General features: G+C 51.5%; 1 protein-coding gene across 6 annotated transcripts in view; it reads left to right on the forward strand.

Moving 5' to 3' along the window:
- Positions 1–18,000, forward strand: part of NUGGC (nuclear GTPase, germinal center associated) — a 1,337,967-nt gene that overhangs the window by 461,674 nt on the left and 858,293 nt on the right. The gene's annotated exons all lie outside the window — the stretch shown is intronic.

The raw sequence follows: 18,000 nt of genomic DNA on the forward strand, positions 1-18,000 counted from the left end.
TTACTTTTGGCAATTTTTTAGTCTTGGTCTGTTTTTTCTTTTTAATCCCCGATCATTTTTGACCATCAGTCAACTGAAGGTCGCTCTGAAGCAGGTACCCAGAGACAGAGATCTTGCTGTCTCCTTTCGAAGGGAGCACAAGAAGGCTCTAGCAAACTGTAAACTTATTTTATGCAAGAGTTTGTGGAATAATTTAGCTCGAGGTAGTGAGACCAGAAATAGCTCTCTGTTTTGGAGGGTGATAAACAAGCCTTGTGTAACTGGCCCAGGTTATCTGCTATCACATCTCTGAGCAACAGTGGAGGGAACATTTTGAGGGGGTATATAATTTTGGCCTCAGTGGAGTCGAGGAGGACTCGGTGGACTAGCGAGAAATAGATTCAATGTCGTTTTCATGCTGGATGAAGTATCCCAGGGTATTTGGGGATTGTCTCGCAATAAGGCCCCATGTCCTGATGGGACACCCCTGGATCTGTTTTTGGACAACATTGAGATCTGGGGTCCAGCCCTGATGTTGGTCTTTAATGCTGCAGTGAGGGAGGCGACTCCACCTTCATGTTCCACTGCTGTAATTTTTCCAGTTTTCAAAAAGGGGGACAAGGACAATCCCCTGTTCTATCGGCCGATATCACTGATTGAATCTGTGGTGAAGGTCTTGGGGAGGGTACGTTTAAGCAGGCGATGTCGTGGGCGGATGAGAACGATATTCTTTCCGAGGTGCAATATGGCTTCAGGCCGGGCAGATCGACATTGGATCAATATCTGCATCTATATCTAACTATAACTAAGTATTTCTGTTAGAGACATCTAGCCTCAGATTCCATAACTTTGAATTGATCCGGAAATGTTTTCTTTGAAAAATACTTGTGCGCGCCGGTAGGTGGCGTCCGTCTGCTCCACTTTGCGATGCCGGTGCTGGAAGTGACATACACAACACCTATATAGGCGCCACCTCGGCACATTGACATCAGTTCTTTCTGTCAAGCTGTCAAGCACTGATTCGTGAAGAAAGCTACCCTCTGTCATTTTTTGACAGGATTTTTCCACTATTGTCGACCCCTTTTTTGGTGTGGAGGAAGTCATGTCCTCTAGGAAGTCTTCAGGGCTAAAACCATGCGGCGTCTCACCGTACCATGTTGGTGACGGATCCTAATTTGGTTTGCCTGTGGTGTCTGGAGCGCACCATGACTCCAAGTTATGCTCCGATTCCCAGGCCATGGCTCTGAAGGCTTTGAGGGAGCGGTCCCTAAAGCTGCTTGTGGTCTGGCAGGCAACACCCCATCCGACTCCTCATAGGTCTCGGTCCCGATCAAGAAGACGGTCCCAGAACCGTTCCAGGAGTCCCAAGTCCTCTACATCCCACTAACGATCCTCAGGACAGTCGGGTAAGAGGCACAGGAAGTCGAAGTATGCTTCGACTTCCTGTGCTTCTTGTGCCTCTTACACTTAGCATGCTTTGACTTGTTCCCGTCCGTCGGCCGACGCAATGGAAGAACATTGGCATTCAAGGTCTCGTACTCTGCAGCCTGTGCCTGAGCTGACTCTGCGCCTCCCCGCTTTGAGGTGATGTGCCTCCTTTTTTTGCAGCCTGACTGTGTCTTCCCCCTCCCACCCACCCAGCAAAAAAAACACACCCTTCCCCTTTCAACCGGACATGGATCCAGACTGGCACCAGTCGTATCACTGCAACCTTCTCCGATGCCTCTCCCGATGCTCCTGGTGACAGCCCTATTCTGATCCCTGAGGACACGGAGCTGGCTTGGGGAAAGAATGGAAGGGGTCACTGGACCCTTTACAATACCAGCAATAAGAAGGCATGGACTGGTATGAGGAATTGGGTGAGGCTAGTGGACTGGATACCTCCCCAGATACTGGCATGCTTTGTCCACCTACCGGGGCAACAGAGGAGGGCGCACCTTATGCAATGCTCGGTGCGAAGGGCAGCTGAGGTCCTTGACCTTCAGCTACCCACAGACTAAGATCTTGACAGAAGTGCTACAGCTGGGAGCTTCCTCTTCGGAACGCTTGCTCCCATTCAACAAAGCCCTCATGGGTGGCCTTCTGGGAACCTGGTCCACGCTCCGCACAGGGCTCCTGTGAACAGGATGATTTTCTGCTGCCACTTCCCTTCACTTCCTCAGTAACCACCCCACTCCAGAGAGCCTGGTGGTCCAAGCCTCCACTTCTCAGACAGGGAATCCAAGAGGCTGGACAGTTGGGGCAAGAACACTTTTTCTTCTGCCAGCCTTGCTTTGCGGTCGGTGAACACCGCATGCTTATTGGACCGTTATTCCCACTCTCTGTGGAAAACGGTTGCACAAGTGCTGTCACAGGTCCTGGAGGAGGCCCAGGCCATTCTCGCCCAAGCAATATCAGACGGGAGAGAAGGGGGAAAGTTCTCCATTCGATGTAGCTTAGAAACGACTGATTCGCTGGGCAGAGCGATTCCCATGAAGGTGACTGTTGATGCCATGCCTGGCTGAGGACATCTAGCTTTTATAGGTATGTCCTGGCCTCGCTCATGGCACCCGTCTCTTCGAGCAGAAGGCAGATATGGGGATGTAGAGCTTTAAGGAATCCTGAGCTACAGCCAGGATTCCTTGAGACGCTTGTTGCAGGTCCCCAAAAGTACACCGGCTTTCCCTGTCCATGGCGAGCTTGGAATAAAATACATAGGAGACATAATTGCGCTTAGACCATTGCTTTGCTGGATTAAGATCCGAGGGAGGGAGCTCAGTTTAATAGGCAGATCTTTCCTGATTATCTCTTGACCATGTGCATAAAATTCCTTGGATTGCCTATGTGAAGGCAACTTTTACCAGCCTGGGCAGGGAGGTTAATTTCATAACCACCAATCCCTGTAGCCCCTGGAGTTTAAAAAGGTGAGGGACCAGTTCTTAGAATGCATGGCCTTACAAAGAGAACACCCAGAGCTGGTGAAACCTATGGTGCAGGGGGTGTATGCTCTTAAAAACAGTTCAGGCTATGAAGCCATACTTGTCCATTGTTATCAATTAGAGGTATAGATTTGTCCTGGTTAGAGTCAAGTTTAACCTGCTGTAAATTCTTCTGGCTTCCCCCAGTGGTTTGATCTGGCAGGGCACCATGGAACCCTGCAGCTGCGACAGCACGTCTCCCGCAGATTACCCTGCATTTTCTCCTTCTTTACAAGTATTTTAGCATGCAGACAAAATTGTTTATTATCCTGATACTGAAACCCCTAAATTTTAAGCAAGCTCGTCCTACTCTTATGTTTTTGCTTACCCAACAAACATGTTAAATTTGTTGTTTCCCGGTTGGGGGATTTTAAAACCAATATAATCTCTAGATTCTCTCCTTTATTTTAAGGGGCTTTTACCAGCTTTTAAAATTTTTATGATTTTTAATGGTATCGGGTGTTTATTATCTCATCCTTTTGATATGCATGCATTTGTATATTTTATTTTATTGCATTTTTCAAAAATACAGAAAAATAAAACGTACTCAAAAATAAAAAAACCCTGAGGTAAAGAAAACAAATTCTGTAACAACGATATGGGTCACAGAAAGCAAATGCAAATATAGGGTTGACAAAATCAATACAATATGTGATAACATTTAAAGGAATGTCATGGGGGGGACTATCAGAAGGACCAGTAAGGACAAGATAAACCAACAATGGAATGATCTGTCGGGTACAAGGCCACGATAAAGGTTGCTGATGGGCCGGAGGATGTGAAAAGAAAATACAATCATCCAGAAGATACACTTTAAGACATTGGTGGAACAATGACTTCACACAATCGTATTCTGATCTTCAGAGGTGTCAACCTCAGTTTGATGAGCGGCATGATATTGAGCAAACATACCCCAAAAACTCTTCGGACGATTAGAAGGAGGGAGCATTTAATTATATACATCAGATTGGGTGTTACAGTAAACCATGTCACGCTCCCACTCTGCCACCGTGGGCACAGCACCCCTCATCCAGCGCATTGCCAGCAGACGCTTGGCGAGAAGGAGACCCATTGCCACCAATCTACATCTTTCTTAAGGGGTTTTAGTGTATCCCAAGAGCGCTAGTAGGGGATCCGGAGTAAGGGACAACCCAAGGATATCATTCGCTTCTGGAAAATGGAATCCCAATAATTTTGTACTTGTGGACAGTGCCACGCTTGATGAAAGAAACCAGCGTTTGGTGTATGACATCTCTTACAATTATCAGTGTCCCGCAAGCCATACCTAAAGAGACGTAAAGGGGAATAGTAAACTCGATTCAAAAATTTAAAATGGGCGAGGCGGTAACGGCCATTAATGGATATCTTAAAGGGGGACCTCTCAACAATAGAACCATATGTCGTAAGTAATGGGGACACCTATGTCTGATTGCCAGGCCTGCCTAACTGTGCTGAGGGAGGAAGTCCTCGTATCCAGGGCTAAGGCGTACAACTTGAAAATAATCTTACACGGAGACTGAGCACTCAGCAAAGCTGTCAAAGGGGGAATAACCAAAGGCTCCTGCAAGTCCTCTCCCAGTGTCGCCCGTAGCGTGTGTCTAGTTATAAAGAAGTGGAATCTGGTGAGTGCTGAATGTGCACTATCTGCACCCGCAATATCCTCCCACGTGCCCAACTGTCCCTGCCGGAAAAGGTCGCCCATGGGTAGTATGCCTGCAAAACACTGGCACCATACAACATGCATTCTTGGGGAATATAATAGTGCCCCATCATACATTCTCAATAATGCATTCCACGCATGTACTACGGAATTAATCGAGTCCAATATACCACTACGTCGTGTAGGGGTCTGTGTTAGAAAACGAGGCAAAGAGTACGGGGCAGCAGCAACCCTTTCAATATGGAGATGAGGCAGATCGTGAGGCCCATGCACCCAGCTATAGGCATGGGAGACCTGAGCGGCCCTGTAGTACAATTCAAAATTGGGGGCATTAAGTCTGCCGGCGGTATATGGGAGCATGAGGGTGTCCAAGGCAACCCTGGGGGACTTTCCAGCCCGTGCTAGTTTAATCATTAGAGAGCAGAGTTCATGGAACAGTTGCTGACGGACCACTATAGGAATATTGAGAAATAAAAAAAGCAGATGGGGCAGAATAACCATTTTCATCAAAGAAACTCTACCGGCCAAGGACAAAGGGAGTCGTATCCACCTATCTATATCATCCCCAATCTTATTTAGTAATTTACAATAATTAGCTCTAATTACCACATCAGCGTCGGGGTGGACCTGAATACCCAGATAGCGCACCGGTTTGGTAGTCCATTGCAGTTGGAAATGCAGCGGAAACTGCACTGTGGAAGGCGTATGGGGAAACAATATGGTTTTGTCCCAACTAATCTTGAGGCCAGAAAGGCCTCCAAAACGAAACACCTCACGTATCACAGGTGATAGATGGGTCTCGGAGTCTCTAACATATAACAGTGTGTCATTTGCGTAAGCGGAGGTGATGAGATTATAATGAGGAAAGCAAAGGCCTCTATGACTATGATATTCCCGTAGGGCGTGCAACAGAGGCTCAGCAGCAACCGCATACAGCAACGGGGATAGTGGGCCCCCCTGCCGCATGCCTCGCTGAATTGAGAAAGGGACAGATATCACATCCCCCGTGTGAACCCTAGCCATTGGAGAGTTATATAAAATCATTTGCAAAAACTCCTCACCCACCCCTATGCGGCGCAGCACAGCATACATAAATTTCCATTCGATCTAATCGAATGCCTTCTCGGCATCTAAAAACACTGCAACTGCTTTAACCTCCGGGCGGACATGCTGCAGAGCCCCAAAGACCGTGCAGAGATTCTGCGAGAGCGTGCGGCTCGGAATGAACCCAGCTTGTTCAGGACCAATTAGCTGAGGAAGAAGCGGTGATAAACAATTGGCTAAGATCTCCGTGTACAGCTTAGTGTCCAGGTTGATCAATGAGAGTGGTCGATTGGAGGAGGACATGCGGGGATCTTTATTGGGCTTCAAAAGAGTAATGATCAACGCCTCCCGCATAGATGGGGGCATTATACTATCCACATCCATCTCATGGAATAGAGATATTAGATATGGAATGAGGAGATCACTAAAGGTTTTATAAAATGTGACCGTGAGGTCATCAATCCCGGGGGCGCTACCCTCCCTCATCGAACCCAACACAAGATGAACCTCCGCCACTTCAACTGAACGCATCAAAAACTCGCATTGCCAGTTCTGCAACCAGGGAAGCTGTATGTATTCTAGGTAGTCAGTGATGTCGTCATCGCTAGGGGAAAGTTTAGATCTATACAACTCTTGATAATAAGCATGAAACTGATGATTAATGTCAGTGGGCAGCGTCGGGGGCGACCCGTCGTCCCCCTCCAATTCAACGATCCCTCCAGCAGCAAGTCGATGGCAGGCCAATGCTGCCAGTACGGAGCCTGGCCGATCTGCCTCACCATAACCTCTGGCGGAAGCGTATTTTCCCATATGCTTGACCTCGCTATCAGCCTCAGCATGGAATTTGGCCAATGTGGCCTTAAGTTGGTCGTAGAGCTCAGGGTCGGCGGTGTGCTGTAGGCGTGACTCCAGGTCCGACAGACGAGTCTCCAGCAGGGCGAGGCGACCACAAATAGCGCGGACAACGCCCGCATGTTTACTAATAGCTATTCCTATAATGAAGACCTTAAACGCCTCCCATACCGAAGGAAGCAACTGATCCAATATTGGTCTCAAAATACTCAGAAATCGCATCACGCAGCTCCGAACGAAAGACAGAATCTAAAAAATGAAAAGGGCGGGAAGCGCCACAAAAATGGAGGCGGAGAACAAGGAGGCACCGCAACAGCCACCGTGACAGGGGAGTGGTCTGAAAAAGAGCGCGCCAGGACCGAGCATTCCAACACCTTGGCCAACAAGGATTGTGAGAGAAACCAGTAGTCGATACGCGTGTGGATATCGTGCTGCACAGAATAATGTGTATGTTCGAGGCATGTGGGCTGCTGAATTCATATCTGTGCATAGATCGCTGCCTAGTGTTGGGTCCGGATGATTGCACATTGTTGTCCTGGAAGAGTCTTAGAAGTATCACGAGATAGGTGGCTCCTCCCCTGGACTACAGTGCGCATGGGCATCCTCTCCATCCTTAGATTGTTTTTTTCCGCCATTGGGTTCGGATGCAACTATCTTAGCTCAACTTCGGAATACTTCGTTTTAGGCCAAAAGGCCTATAGTTTTCGTCGGTACAGTTACCGTTCGGTGTCGACTACTAGCTCTAGTGCTCCACACCCTCTTCCGACTTTCGTACCGAATTAGTCCAAACTTCGACGCTCGATCGACGATGGAATCGAGGACTCCGTTCAAGAGGTGTCCGTTGTGCCACGCCAAGTACCCTCATATCGACGTCCACCCAGTCTGTAATAAATGTCTCTCGCCGGATCACGACGAATCGAAATGCATGGCCTGTGCACGGTTCCGATCCAAGAAGACTGCGGAACCGACGGGCAGCGAGGCTCGAGGCGCAGCAGGCAGCGCCCGCACCCACCAATATATTCAGCACCGAGGACGAGGACGCCGAGAGCGTGGAAGAAATACTCTCTAGCCCCGCTTCAGAACATGGTTCCCAATCGGAAAACAATGACGAACTGATCTTTCGACGTGAAGAAGCCGTCGACGAGGTAGGGGACTTCGACGAAGCCTATGGGGCCGAAGAAGTCAGCTCTCCCGAAGAGCTAGGCCAATCCGTCGAAACGGAGGCCGAAACTGTACATCGTCATCAGGCTCCGGTCGAGGGATCGCCTTCGGGCCTTACCCAAGACCTAATACATGGTTCCTCGGCCCCGCCTTCCGGCCCGGCCTCGAACACTCTGCAAGAGCCACTATTACCAAAGACGATCGGGTTGTTAAACCCAAACACATCCATCGCTCCAGTCCCTTCAAAATCGAAAGTGAAACTGGTGGTGGTCGGATCAAAGGCGTCGAAACAATCCACTGCCCCGGCGCCGAAAAAAGTCGTCGGCCACGACCGCGTACAGCGAGACTTCGGCGCCGAGCTCACCGCAGCAGATGCGGTCGACGCACAAAAGAAGCGCGCCCTCGGGCACCACAAGGCACCGAGACCTTCGGCGCCGACACCGAAGGCCGTAACCTCCGCAGTCAAAATGGCCGCCTCGGCTACGTCGCCGCCTAAAGCAACAATGCCGAGTCCTCGACTACGTCCACTGTCGATGCATCCCTTCAGACCAGTGACCCCCTTCCGACAAAAAAGTCGGGGTCGGCCTCGACGTCCACTACCAAGGTGCCCACCAAACCACCATCTCAGTTTGCTGTGCAGCAGGTCTCTGCGTCTCTACAACGCATCCGTGACCGGGTAGCCCTCCACTCTACCGCGGGTCCCAACACTACCTCACCCTGTAGAGTGCACTCGGAGCCCACCAACATCACATTGGGGCTGCCACCGACATCGGCACCGAAACTATTTCAAATTCGGACACGTGTCCTCCACACACAGTCCACCACCACTGGCCTAAAAGAACAAGATTCTTCGGGGCCACAATTTATCGACGCCGACACTGGCAAGTTAATGCTCCACAAGCGCAAAATAACGCCAGTCAGGGAGGAGGTGCCATACAAAATTCCTCTTAAGCGCAAGCTGCCGGCGGAGCAGGAACCAGTGCTACAAGAACACTTCCATCCCCTCCACTTAGATCCGCAGTCCTTTTCTCCTACCCCTTCCGAATCGGATCCAATGCAGGAATATGGCGGGGAGGATACCATCTACCCCGGGGACGTAGATCCCGATGAACCACTACAAGACCCTGATCAGGCGTGGGATGACCCCACAGACCAAAGTATCGCACCACATACTCAGGATGCGCAACTCTACAACATAAAAACATCTCCTACAGAGGACACGGACGCATTTAATGCCCTCATCGAAAGGGCTGCTGCTCATCATGGGGTGGAGCTACATTCTGACGCCATTGAGGAAGACTTCCTGCTTGACACCTTCGCATCTTCAGAAAGGACTGTCAAAACTCTGCCCATGCTAAAAGGGGTTCTGAAACCTGCCAAAGACATTTTCAAGGACACCACAAGAGCCCGGGTGTTAAGCCCCAGGATTGAAAAGAAATATAAGCCTGCACCCGGTGACCCTAAATACATTAGGGGTCAGTTGCCATTAGACTCTATGGTGGTTGCCAACACTCGCAAAAGAGCCCACTCACAGACAACTGGTGATGCTCCTCCCCCAGACAAAGAGTCAAAAGTACTTGAAACATCGGGCAAATGCATTGCAGCGCAAGCAGCTAATATCCTGCGCATTGCCAATACACAGGCACTCCTGGCACGTTACGACAGGTCACATTATGACACGCTGGAGTCACTGCTCCAACATCTACCAGAGGAGTATAAAGAGTCAGCGGAACTCCTCATTAGAGAAGGACAACTCCTCACTAATGCATCCATAAAATGCGCCCTAGACGCAGCTGACACAGCGGCCAGAGCAATAAACACAAGTGTCATGCTGCGACGCCATGCCTGGTTACGCATCTCAGGCTTCAAACCCGAGATCCAAAACAATATCCTGAACTTACCAGTTAACACAGAATTCTTATTTGAACCAGACGTTGACACTACCCTAGAGAAAATAAAGAAAGATACAGACACTGCGAAATCTATGGGGGCTCTACAAATGCAACAATTTCGTAGTGGCTCCTTTCGTCGCACCGGAAATAGGGGAATGTCAAGGGGTCAGGGGTCACAACAACAGTATACTAAAGGTGGCACACAAAGCACCTACGACAAAAACAACAGGGGTGGATATCGTGGATCCAGCACCAAGGGCAGGGGACGTGGCTATGGCAACACCAGGTCCTCCCCAAAGAACAAACAGTGACGCCCTCTCCTTACCCCCGACCACTTAACACCTGTCGGGGGACGACTCCAGCTGTTCCTGTCCGCATGGAAGAACATCACCACGGACAGGTGGGTCAGGGACATCATCCAACATGGGTACTGTCTAGAACTAACTTCCACCCCTCCCAACATACCACCAAAGCACCGTCCTATGTCAGCCGAACACTTAGATTTACTCCAGCAAGAAGTGCTTGCTATGCTCGCAAAAGGGGCCATAGAAGTAGTGCCCATCGCCCAGCAGGGCACAGGGGTGTACTCTCTGTACTTCTTAATCCCAAAAAAGGACGGCTCGCTCAGACCTATCCTAGACCTGCGACCCCTAATCCTATATATACTATCGGAGCATTTCCATATGCTCACCCTCCAGCAATCAATCAATCAATCAAGGACACTTATAAAGCGCGCTACCTACCCGTAGGGTCTCAAGGCGCTGGGGGGGGGGGGGGGGTGCCGCTACTGCTCGAACAGCCAGGTCTTCAGCTTCTTCCTGAAGGAGAGGTGGTCTTGGGTCAGGCGCAGGTTGGTCGGGAGGGAGTTCCAGGTCTTGGCGGCCAGGTAGGAGAAGGACCTTCCTCCTGTAGTCGCTCTTCGGATGCGGGGGACGGCGGCGAGGGCGTGGTTGGCTGATCGGAGGTGGCGTTTGGGAGCGTAGAAGTTGACTCGGCTGTTGAGGTAGCTCGGGCCTTGGTCGTGTAGGGCTTTGTGTGCGTGGGTGAGGAGGCGGAAGGTGATTCTTTTGTTGACGGGAAGCCAGTGAAGGTCTCTCAGATGTCCGGAGATGTGGCTGGTTCGTGGGATGTCGAGGATGAGTCTGGCTGAGGCGTTCTGGATCCGCTGGAGTCTCTTCTGGAGCTTGGCGGTGGTACCGGCGTAGAGGGCGTTGCCGTAGTCCAGTCGGCTGGTGACGAGGGCCTGGGTGACGGTCTTCCTGGTCTCGGTGGGGATCCACCAGAAGATCTTCCGTAGCATGCGTAGGATGTTGAAGCACGCCGAGGAGACGTTGTTGACTTGCCTGGTCATGGAGAGGGAGGAGTCCAGGATGAAGCCCAGGTTGCGTGCATGGTCTGTCGGTTTGGGTGCGGGGCCCAGGGCGGGAGGCCACCAGGAGTCGTCCCAGGCGGAGGGTGAGGAGCCCAGGATGAGGACCTCCGTCTTGTCCGAGTTCAGTTTCAAGCGGCTGGTCGTCATCCACTCGGCTACCTCTTTCATCCCTTCGTGCAGGTTGGCTCTGGCGGCGGCGGGGTCTTTGGTCAGGGAGAGGATCAGCTGGGTGTCGTCGGCGTAGGAGATTATGCTGAGGTTGTGTTTGCGTACGATGGCCGCGAGGGGGCTCATGTAGACGTTCAAGAGGGTGGGGCTCAGAGATGATCCTTGAGGGACGCCGCAGATGACTTCGGAGGCCTCTGACTTGAACGGTGGTAGGCGGACTCTCTGTGTTCTTCCGTCGAGGAAGGAGATGATCCATTCCAGCGCCTTGTCCTGGATTCCGATGTTGCTGAGGCGCCGTACTAGGGTGCGGTGGCAGACCGTGTCGAATGCCGCGGAGAGGTCTAGGAAGATGAGGGCCGCTGTTTCTCCGTTGTCCATCAGGGCTCGGATGTCATCGGTGGCGGCGATGAGGGCTGTCTCGGTGCTGTGATTGGCTCGGAAGCCGGACTGTGAGGGGTCGAGGGATCCGTTCGTCTCGAGGAAGGCGGCCATCTGCTTGTTGACGGTCTTCTCGATGACTTTGGCTGGAAACGGGAGGAGCGAGATGGGGCGGTAGTTCTTGAGGTCGGTGGGGTCCGCTGTTGGTTTCTTGAGTAGAGCGCTGAGTTCGGCGTGTTTCCAGCTCTCAGGGAACATGGTGGTGTCGAAGGATGTGTTGATGATGTCTCGCAAGTGGGGTGCGATGACAGCGTCGGCCTTGTTGAAGACGTGGTGAGGGCAGGGGTCGGTCGGTGATCCGGAGTGGATGGAGTTCATCGTGCGGATGGTGTCTTCGGTGCTGATCGGGGTCCAGGCGTGGAGGGTGGTGGTGGGGGGTGGTTGTTCGGTCATGGTGTGCGTTGGTTGGTTGTTGAAGCTGTTGTGTATGTCCGCGATCTTGTTGTGGAAGTATGAAGCGAGGGAGTTGCAGAGGTCTTGCGATGGGGTGATGTCGTTGTTTCCTGCGCTGGGGTTGGAAAGCTCTTTCACGATGTTGAAGAGTTCCTTGCAGTTGTGTGCGTTGTTGTCCAGCCGGTCCTTGAATGCTGTTTTCTTGGCGGCGCGGATCAGCTGGTGGTGTTTCCGGGTGGCAAGTTTGAAGGAGGTCCTGTTGTCCGGTGTCGGTTCCCTTCTCCAGACTTTCTCGAGGGCTCGGCAGTTCTTCTTGGAGCTCTTGAGTTCGTCGGTGAACCATGGGGCCTTCTTGCTGCCGGGTCTGCTAGGCGGGGTCCTCAGTGGGGCGAGTTCGTCTGCGCAGTTGCTGATCCACTTCGTGAGGTTGTCGGCGGCCTGGCTGGGGTTAGCTGAGCTGGCAGGAGGGTGCTGGCTCAGGGAGGTGGCGAGCTGGTCTGCTGTGATCTTGTTCCAGCTTCTGCGGGCGGCCTGTTGCTGGTGTTGGTGGGTCGTCGTTCTCTTGAAGGTGAAGTGGACGCAGCTGTGGTCCGTCCATTGAAGCTCTGTGGCGTGGCTGAAGTCGATGTCTGTGCTGGAAGAGAAGACTGCGTCGAGTGTGTGTCCGGCGAGGTGGGTGGGGGTGGACACCAGTTGCTTGAGTCCAAGGTTGGCGAGGTTGTCGAGCAGGGTGCTGGTGTTGCGGTCGTTGTTGTTCTCCAGATGGAAGTTGAGGTCTCCCAGGAGGATGTAGTCAGCGGAGGGGAGGGCATGCGGGCTGACGAAGTCGGCGATGTCCTCGCTGAATTGTGTGCGTGGTCCAGGGGGTCGGTAGATCAGGGTGCCTCTGAGGGTGGTGTTCGGGTTGGTGTGGATCTGGAAATGCAGGTGTTCGGCGCTGGTCAGGGTGTTGTCGGTGCTGGTCGTGAGACGGATGGTGTTCCTGTGGATGATGGCGATGCCTCCTCCCATCTGGTTGGCGTTTCGGTCCCTCCGGACGATCTTGTAGCCCTCTGGGATAGCGATGGCGATGTCGGGAGCTGAAGAGGCGTTCATCCAGGTCTCCGTGAGGAAGGCAACGTCAGGGGCTGTGGCGTCTAGAAGGTTCCAGAGTTCGATGGCGTGTCTGTGGACGGAGCGGGTGTTGAGCAGGATGCACTTGAGGTGGGTGCTGCTGGTGTTCGACTTGGCGGGTGCTGGTGCTAGGCTGGTCCGGATGCAGGAGAACTTGCAGGCGTGGCAGCTGAAAGGTCCGTGGGTACTTCGTGGAGTGGCTTGATGGCATTCTGGGAGTCGGCCGGTGTTGAGTGCGGTGAGGGTGGCGGCGGAGTACGTCAGGCGGGTCGGTCGGGGTCCTCGTCGTGGGCCAGGGGTCCTGGCACTGGGCGCGGTCCAGGCGCGGACGGGCGCAGACGGGCTTACCTTTGGCGCGCCTTCGGCGCACAATCGGCGCGCCCGCTGCGCGTGGCCGCTGCGCGTTCGCACGGTCGCCATTTAAGGCGAAGTGCGCGGGTGGGCGGAGCAGCTGGGAGGCGGGAGCGGGGAGGGTACAGAATAGAAAAAGGGGCGGGGAAAAGCGGCGGTGGCGGGAAGGGAGAGCGGAGGGCGGCGAGGTAGGCGGACAACAAGGTAGGAAAACCAAAACAAAGGCACAACGAAATAAATGAAAACAGGCACAAATTACAGTGAAAACGGTGACAACAAGGCAAAAACAACTACAGCGGAGGCAGCCGGCAACGAGGCAGGCAGCGAGGCAGAGGGCAGGCGAGGGGCACACGCAGCAGCTGGTGGCCGTGCGGGGGGGGCGCGGGGGTGACTGAGCAGGTTCTCCCACTGCTCAGTCAGGGGGATTTCCTAGCTACGCTAGACCTGAAGGATGCATACTTCCACATACCAATACACCCTTCACACAGGAAATACCTCAGATTCACTATTCAAGGGAATCACTATCAGTTCAAAGTTCTCCCCTTCGGAGTGACAACAGCACCCAGGGTCTTTACCAAGTGCCTGGCAACAGTGGCCGCGCATCTGCGAAGACAAAATATTCACGTCTTCCCTTATCTGGACGACTGGCTAGTTCAGGCCAAGTCAGCACAACAATGTGCCACCCACATGTCCCACACCATTCACCTTCTTCACGATCTGGGATTCTCACTAAATTACCCAAAATCAAGTCTCCAACCAGCGCACGTACAACAGTACTTAGGCGCGACAATCAACACTCTGGCTGCCACAGCTCAGCCAACTTTAGTGAGAATCAACAGCATACAACTGCTAATCTCGAAATTCAAACCTCAACACTCCCTTCCGGCGCGAGTGTTCATGCAGTTGAGACTACATATGCGCCCGCTTCAGGAGTGCTTAGCACGTCAATGGAATCAGGCTCACGGGCAACTAAAAGACCTAGTGTTGGTGAGCGGTCGGGCATACAACTCTCTGCATTGGTGGAATCCACAAAACCTTTGCAAAGGCCGACCGTTCCAAGAGCCTGTTCCACAAATCACACTGACAGCGGACGCGTCTCTCCAAGGCTGGGGAGCTCATGTACTCAATTACACAGTGCAGGGACTATGGACTACACAACAAAAGAAGATGCACATCAACCTTCTGGAACTGATGGCAATCTTCCTAGCCATGAAGGCATTCAAAGTACACCTGTGCAACAAGGTCGTGTTAATCCGGACGGACAACATGACTGCCATGTACTACATACAGAAGCAGGGAGGAACACACTCTCCACAGTTGTCTCATCTGGCTCAGAGCATGTGGAAGTGGGCCATTCAAAGGACCATATTCCTCATGGCGGAACACCTCCCCGGCAAGGACAACCAGATGGCGGATCTGCTCAGCAGACACAGCCACCAGATGCACGAGTGGGAGCTACACCCATCAGTACTCCAACCGTACTTCCAGCAGTGGGGTCATCCAGAGATAGACCTATTTGCCACAAACGAAAACGCAAAATGCCAAAGCTTTGCCGTTAGGTTCCCACATCCACAGTCGCAGGGCAATGCGATATGGATGAACTGGTCCGGCAGATTTGCGTACGCTTTTCCCCCAGCGCCGTTAATACCGCTGGTGGCACGCAAACTGCGACAGCACTCACTGACACTCATCCTGGTTGCTCCAACGTGGGCGCGCCAGCCATGGTACACCACCTTTCTGGAACTTTCCGTGGTGCCGCATCAAAGGCTGCGGATCAAACCTGCGCTTTTGACGCAGAACCATGGAGAAATTCAGCACCCAGATCCGCAACAGCTGAACTTGGCAATCTGGCTCCTGAAGTCCTAGAGTTTGGCTACCTAAACCTGCCACCTGAATGTATGGACATCATCAAGGAGGCCAGAAGACCCACTACCAGAGCTTGCTATGCGGCTAAATGGAAGAGGTTTGTCATTTACTGCAACAACAATGACATTAACCCGCTGGACGCATCCATTCAAAACATCATCTGTTACCTCTTACACTTATACCGATGCAATCTGGCATACAATTCAATACGTATCCATTTAACCGCGATAGCAGCCTATCTTCAAAACAGGCAGCACCTCTCTTTATTCAGAGTGCCTGCCATCAAAGCCTTCTTGGAAGGACTTAAACGAGTGATTCCCCCAAGGCACCCCCCAGCACCGGTGTGGAACCTCAACTTGGTCCTCACCAGACCAATGGGTCCGCCCTTTGAACCTCTCCATTCATGTGAGATTCAATTCCTCACCTGGAAAGTGTCTTTCCTGGTTGCCATCACTTCCTTAAGGAGAGTTAGTGAACTCCAGGCACTAACCATTCAAGAGCCATTCATACAGGTTCACGCAAACCGGGTCGTACTACGTACCAACCCCAAATTCATGCCTAAAGTAATATCGCAGTTCCACATGAACCAAACCATTGAACTGCCTGTTTTCTTTCAAAACCCACAAAATGTCGCTGAGAGAATGCTCCACACACTAGATGTAAAGAGGGCCCTCATGTACTATATTGACAGAACTAAAAACTTTAGGAAAACAAAACAACTCTTCGTTGCCTTCTCTCCACAACACAAGGGCAACGCCATTTCCAAAGCAGGTATAGCCAGATGGATCGTTAAATGTATCCAAATTTGTTATCAAAAAGCTAAACGCACATTAACGATCCCTCCACGAGCCCACTCAACACGAAAGTTAGGGGCGTCCATGGCTTTCCTGGGAAACATTCCTTTACAGGAAATATGTAGAGCAGCCACATGGTCCACTATACATACATTTATCAAACACTACTGTGTAGATGTACACTCAAAACAGCAGGCAGCTGTAGGACAGGCTGTTCTCAAAACTCTTTTTCAGACTGCTGCAGCTGGCACTGGTAGCCGCCGCTAATAGGAGGTACTGCTGTGTATTCTATGCACAGATATGAATTCAGCAGCCCACATGCCTCGAACTGAATATGCTACTTACCAGTATGCATCTGTTCTTGGCATGTAGGGCTGCTGACATTCATATCGCCCACCCTCCTCCCCGGCGCCTGTAGCGGCTGCAGCACTCAGAATTACTGTATAGCATGGTCATCACTTACTGTATCTACTCCATCACTGCCACAATGGCGAAAAACAATCTAAGGATGGAGAGGATGCCCATGCGCACTGTAGTCTAGGGGAGGAGCCACCTATCTCGTGATACTTCGAAGACTCTTCCAGGACAACAATGTGCAATCATCCGGACCCAACACTAGGCGGCGATCTATGCACAGATATGAATGTCAGCAGCCCTACATGCCAAGAACAGATGCATACTGGTAAGTAGCATATTCAATCCCTCGTGGGTACTGGAACGGGACCGCCAAGCATCCGCCAACTGAAGTTGTAAGGCAATGTCTTGTATTGCCCCCGCCGAAGCAGAAAGGGGACGGTCAGGTCTCCTGGAACGATCGAGAGCAGTGTCCATTACACAATTGAAATCTCCACCCCCAGAATATCGGTAGAGTACAGTGAGCTTTTAATAAAACAAATAGGGAGCGATAACATCGGGAAATGACATATCTACCCGCCGAGTCCGTCAGTAAAGGGTCTAATTTGAAACCTGCCTTAGGGTTTAGCCAAGTCAAAACACCCCTAGAGTGGGAAGTGAAACAAGCCGCATGTGAGATCCCTGCAAATCTGTTGCCTGTGAGGAGCGCAGAGCCCGGGGGCAGATGCGTCTCCTGAAGCAGGGCCACATCAACCTCCAAACCCCAACTTCGCAAAGGCAAGCCACCCACCCATAGACCTGAAAAAGAACAAAAAACCATGATGCAGCCGCACCAAGATGTGGCTGGCATAAACAATCCCAACACAAAGAATGATATAGCGGTTAACGCAGTAGGGCAGATGTTACCCAGCAACACAAACTGAGCCAACCCTCTGCTGTAATACCGCGTGTAGAATATAGAAGAACTCTCCAGCTACCGCACAGTGGACACCAAGTCAGTACTACATAGCAAAAAAGAAAAAAGCTGTGTCATGTCGGCGTCAGTTTCCCAACCCAATGAACACCTCAGCAACATAAAATAACAATCTATGACCCCTCAATCTGGGGGATGGACCACAGGCAGGAATTGAGATTATTAAGAATAAATCTATCTAGAGTGAGCTCACAACCCCATTGACAATGAAATATAGTAGCCAGCACAGAGAACAAAAGGGGGATGCATGTTCAATGTTATGACTGTGCAGGGCTTTGTCGAAAGATCAAATAAAGCGTTCTTACATACTTAAAATGTCAACAGTATTTCAGTCATTTTCATCAAGAGTGCCAGGCTCCTCATGCGATACTGGAGAGACAGGCTGTTCCCTCGGTCATTTGCCAGCTTTTTTCTAGTCTCTGAAGGCTTTCTGCAGGGACTGTGGATCATCATACACCCTAGGCTTGCTGTCAAACAGGACCTTGAGTCACGTTGGATATAACATGGCATACTCAATATGATGGTCACCTAATTTCCATTTCAAGGGGATGAATTGTCGCCTGGCCTCCTGCACCTTGAGGGTAAAATCCGGGAACAGAGAGATGGAAGAGCCCTCATAGTGCAAGGTTCCTA

The sequence above is a fragment of the Triturus cristatus genome, chromosome 5_1 (genome assembly GCF_964204655.1).
Source record: "Triturus cristatus chromosome 5_1, aTriCri1.1, whole genome shotgun sequence".
Taxonomy (NCBI): domain Eukaryota; kingdom Metazoa; phylum Chordata; class Amphibia; order Caudata; family Salamandridae; genus Triturus; species Triturus cristatus.